Here is a 6,000-nt window from a genome sequence, read left to right on the forward strand (position 1 = left end):
CAGTGGGCTTAATGCCTACATAATGTAGAAATGCTATATTGAAAAATGAGATGTAAATTAAGGAGAGAAACCCTCCAACCCTGTCTCCCAAATACTGGGTTCTTTCCATAGGTGTGATGAAACTCATCAATAATCTGGGCTCATAGATGAACTCCAGCTACTCATGTTTTTTTTTTTTTTCCATTACATATAGTTGCTTTTCAGATCCACCATTTACAGTTTGAATTTACATTTCCCAGGGATAAAAGACATCAGGTTTCAACAGCATCATTTTACAAGTAGATCTCAAAAATATATCCTTTTTTAAAGCAATGTGATATATGTAAATAAATTTCAATACATATTTTGCTGTTCTCTCTTAAATGTGTAAAAGAAAAACAGAAGCTGCCATTGCCTTTTTGCCAGTGAGTACCTTAGTCATTTCCATGCTGTGAAATTTTTTTTCCCCAAAGACTTATATGGTTCTCTCTGTTGCAGAGGTGCTGAAACAATTTTGACTTGTAAAATTTCATTTTCAATTTTTAATAAATTAGTTAATTTATAAAATGGAGGGCTGTCACTTCTGTTTAATACTCTCATTCAGAATATCAGATCTTCCAGATTTAGTTTTTCAAGAAATAGATTTTAAGAAGTCAAATACAATTATTATTTTGATAGTAGACTTCTCTGTCTGACTGATTGAACATTGTATTGGTGATTTTATTCATTAAGAAAATTTTATTCAGAGAGTACTACTTTTAATGATGAAACACCTTGCCCTTCTAAAACTTGACTGGGATTCTCTTTCATTGGGTAAAATAGAAAAATTACTAGATTTAGAAGGTGAATCTCTTTGTTTCCTTTACATTTAGTCTTGCATAAGACGTGGAATATAAAGTTGTTCTTACTATTCTCAGATAAGCAACCAGAGGCTATCATGAGCCACTAGCTAGCATATATCTGGTAAAATGATCCCTGTCATTTAGACTCAGTGAAGTGAGATCATGTCTGCCCAGTTAATTGCAAACCACAACACTTTTCACTTTTTTATATGAAACCTGAATTCATTAACATTTGCTAACTGTTTGCCAAATGTATATTTATCAGAATTGAAGAGTGAGAAAGCATTCATCCATTCATTAACAAATGATGCACAACTGGTGCCAGATATTAAAAGTGGTCAAATTGAATTAAACAGTCTAAAGAAACATCTCTGTCTTCAATGATCTAAGCAGCTAGGGTGTAGCACAGAGAAGGAGATAAGCAATTATAATCCAGTGCAACATGTTTTATTTTAAGTTTAATTACAATACTACACAAAGGGTCCAGCAGTCAGAGGTCTTATCCAATTCAGAAGGGTCAAGGACATAGCTAGAAAAGCATATTAAATGAAAGAGTCATACTTTTATCTAGCACTTTCATAACTTATGCACTTGATTCCCACATTAGTTATTACTTGTCCAAGATTGGAAAATTATGTATCAATAGAATGTTGAATAAATCTAGTACTCCTGAGAGACCTCTCTGTATACCTCCTTTTAAACTCGTAAAATATAGAAGTGGAAAATTTTCTGTATCCAAGGATTCAGTCAACTACAGAACAAAAATATTTTAAAAAGGATAATGACATGTACAGATTGTTTTCTTTCCACTATTTTTAAAACACTATAGTATAACAAATGTTTGCATAAAATTGGCATTGTATTAGGTATTAGAAGTAATCTAGGGCTGATCTGAAGTATATAAGAGGATGGTATAGATTATCAAACCTACAGGAACATCATGTAGGTTTTATGTAGACATAGGTCATTTTATATGAGGGACTCGAACAGCCATATATTTGAGCAGGCTCCCAGATACTAAGAGATAACTGTAGGTATACAATTTTCTAAACATTTCTACAGAAATTATCCAAGAAAGATTTAAAATTAGACTTGGAAATATTAATTATTAATTAATTATCCAAGAAATATTTAAAATTAGACGGGAATATTAATTATGGAAATATTGATCATGCAATAAAGAATAACAATTTTCTATGAGTTATTATAAAGTGCTTTGATGATTCAGGGGTTTGCACCATTTTAATAGAAGTTCTATATGGAATTCTTATTGATAAATTTTTCTTTTTTAAAAGTAGGAAGAAATGTAATTTCATAGCCAGCCAAATACTATGGCATTTTTAGTGTTAAAATATATTATAACCTGAAATGATATATTATCTATCCTCTAAAAATTGTTTCCCCAGAGATGAAGTAGAAAAACCCTTTCCTTCTAATCTGCACTACATTAAGAAAGTGACTCATTATTGTGACAAGTAGATCTACCAGTGTTATCTGCAGGTCCCAGAACCCCAGATTACTAATGATCTAAGAAATAAATTGGCCATTCTAGAACTATTTCCTTAGCTGGAAGAGAGGTGGGTGAACATCTGAGGCTTACTCTAGACTCTAATTGACACTCAAGGTAATGCAAGCCATATTGGTAGAATGTTCCTACCTCCAAATCTGACTGCCGGATCGAGTATAAGCTCAACTTAAAGGTGTTCGAACAATACCAGCTCAGTATCTTTTATTACAGGAACAGAATAAGTTGAAGCAGAACACATGATGACATGATTAGAGACTGGAGATACTTATGAATCATAACACTGTCTTTCATTCACTAGATTTACAACACACAGAAATATTTTGTAATGTTCTGAGCCTTCATTTTCATAAGCCCCAAAATGAAGTTGTAATAACTTACATGTCACAAAGTAGTTGTAATTGTTTATTTATTCATTTGTTGAACCACTATTTAATAGCTAAACTGTATTCTATATATAATATTCCTTCTCTTTAAAAAAATTATTTAGTTGTTGATGGACCTTTATTTTTATTTATTTGTATGTGGTGCTGAGAATCAAACCAGTGCCTCACACATGCTATTCAAGTGCTCTACCACTAAGCCACAACCCCAGTCCATATTCCTTCTCTTTTATAACTTACATTTTAGTTTATGGTGATAGCCAGCAAGCAAATTGAATATATTACACAGAGATTAAATAAAGGAGATAATTTACAGATTTACATAGCATCATCATGGAAGGCTTTCTAAGAAGGTGCATTTGAATAAGGAAACATCTTCTATGTGAAAAGCTTGTGAGTCAAATTGCTTCACATCCAAAGAATAGCAAATAAAAAGTTCCCATGCTAAGGCACCTCATGAACTATTCAAGGAACTAACAGAAAGATATTTGGTGTTGGGGAAATGACAGAAGCAGAGTCATGGGAAATATGATTGGAGAGTTAGACTAGGGTTTCTGGTAAAGACTGTAGGGCTCAATTTAAGAAAAGTGGAAGACATGAAAACAAGAAATAGATATGGTTTGATAAAGAGTTTTCAAAGGACTTCTTTTTTTTTTTTTTTTGGAGGAGGGAGCACTCAACCATTGAGCCACAACCCCAGCCCTATGTTGTATTTTATTCAGAGACAGGGTATTGCTGAATTGCTTAGCACCTCACTTTTGCCGAGGCTGGCTTTGAACTCTCAATCCTCCTGCCTCAGCCTCCTGAGCCGCTGGGATTACAGGAGTGCCGCCACCGTGCCCAGCTTCAAAGGACTTCTTAGACTACCTTGAGACAAAGGAATCAAGATTAGAGGAAGAGAAATTGATAATGATGAAAAACAGATAATTGGATATGGATTAAAATGAGGCAATAAAGATGAAGAGAAATGTGAGGATCTAAGATACATTTTAAAGATTTGATTTGACAGGACTTAATAAATTTTTTGTAGGGTAAAGAGGAAGGATGCATTCAAGTCCCAGGACAAGTGCTGATGCTGTATTCAGAGACAAAGGAGAGAAAAAAGACCAGTCTGTTGGTGGAGATGAGGGAAGCCTCCTATATGCATATGCACAATCAGAAGTGACTGCAGGCATCCAGTGCTATCATCAAGTAGACAGCTTAATGTATTTATCTGAATTTTTTGACATGGATCATGGCTAAGAAGCATACCTTATAATGGATGATTCAGTGAGTGACTGATGTTCACAAGGAACTCAATAAATGTAAACTTATAAAATGTGACATATTTTAAAAACAGGATACACAGAAAGATTTATACCTGAGAATTTTCTTAATCTGGTCTTTTGATGATGATAATTATGCAAAGAATGCTGCTTCTAGCTCTTAAATACAAAGGTCATTTTATTTCTGCATGGAGAGTTGAAAGAATATGCTTAATTTGTTCTAATATTATGGTGTGAGGTCTTAGTCTGACTTAATAAAAACAAAAGAAAAAAGAAAAATCATTATCAGTTCAATACCATCCTCAGATTATAAACTATGGTGAAAATCTGTGCAGATATCAAATATAGACCTGAGTGCCACATTGAAATTTCAGTTCTGCCACCATTCAGTTTTGTCATCATGTTATGGGCACTAGGCCTCTCTGTGCCTCAACCTACAAAATACAGATAATGATAGCAATGATATTTAAAGATGGCTGATTAGATTATGATTTAAAGCAGATAGCACAAACTGAATAATTATGAATGTAAAAGAATGGAACAAGCAATAGTAACTGTGACATGTTATTAAAAAAAGATTGAAAAGATTTTAAGTTATTTGGATATATACTGGAGTAGATTAACTGGGTCAAATGGTGGTTGCATTCCAAGTTTTCTAAGGAATCTCCATAATGCTTTCCAGAGTAATTGCACCAATTTGCAGTCCCACCAGCAATGTATGAATGAACCTTTTTCCCCACATCCTCACCAATATTTATTGTTACTTTTATTCTTGAAAATTGACATTCTGGCTAAACTGAGATGGAATCATAGTGTAGTTTTAATTTGCAATTCTCTGACTGCTCAAGATGTTGAACAATTTTTAATATATTTGTTGGCCATTCATATTTCTTCTTCTGTAAAGTGCCTGTTCACTTCTTTTGACCATTTATAGATTGGGCACAGTGACACAGCCACATCAAAGTTTACAGCAGCTCAATTCACACTAGCTAAACTCTGGAACCAACCTAGGTGCCCTTCAGCAGATGAATGAATAAAGAAAATGTGGTATATATACACAATGGAGTATTACTTAGTCATAAAGAACAATGAGTTTATGACAATTGCCAGCAAAGAAATGGAAATGGAGGCTATCATGCTAAGTAAGTCAGAACCAAGAAACCAAAGGTCAATTTTTTTTCTAATAGGTGGAAGCTAACCTACAATAAGGAGAGTGGAGAAAAAAATTACAGTAAATTAGACAATGGGAATGGAGGAAAGTGAAGAGGGAACAAGCAAAGGAAATACTGTGGAATGAATCCGGTATAGTATTTCCACGTACATATATGGAAACGACACAGTGAATTCCACCACCATGTACATTCAAGTGTTTGAAAATAAAGCACTTATGATTTCATAATACATTCCTTCAGGTATTGGCCTTAAAAAGGGACAAACTTTGTAGTTCTGATTTGCATTTTAATTATCATTAATGAGTCCAAGCATTTTTCTTATACCTGTTGGCCATTTGAAAATGTTCTTTAGAGAAATATTTTTTACGAGTTTTGCCCATTCTTTTTTGTTTGTTTGTTTGATTTTATTATCTCCCCAACGTGGTCCTGGAGATTTGAAGACTGGCCTTTGCTCATGCTAGGCAAACACCCTACAAGATGGGCTATATCGTCATCACTTTTTGCCCATTTTTAAAACACATTGTTTTCAATTTAATTATAGTGTTTCCTCACACAATTTGAAAATCCACTCCTTATCAGATAGTTTGCAAATATTTCCTCTTGTTTTATAAGTTTTCTTTTAATTTTGTTGATTGTTTCCTTCACTGTGCAGAAGGCCCTGAGACTGATGTAGATGAAGTCTTACTTGCTTATTTTAGCTTTCGTTGTATGTGATTTGGGTGTCCTAAGAGATCATTGTCAAGAAGTTCATCCCTAGTAGCTTTAAACTTTTAGGTCTTATATTTAAGATTTTAATCTATTTTATATTAATTCATGTGTTGATTTAAATCCCTA

Source organism: Sciurus vulgaris, assembly GCF_902686455.1.
Source record: "Sciurus vulgaris genome assembly, chromosome: 4".
NCBI lineage: Eukaryota > Metazoa > Chordata > Mammalia > Rodentia > Sciuridae > Sciurus > Sciurus vulgaris.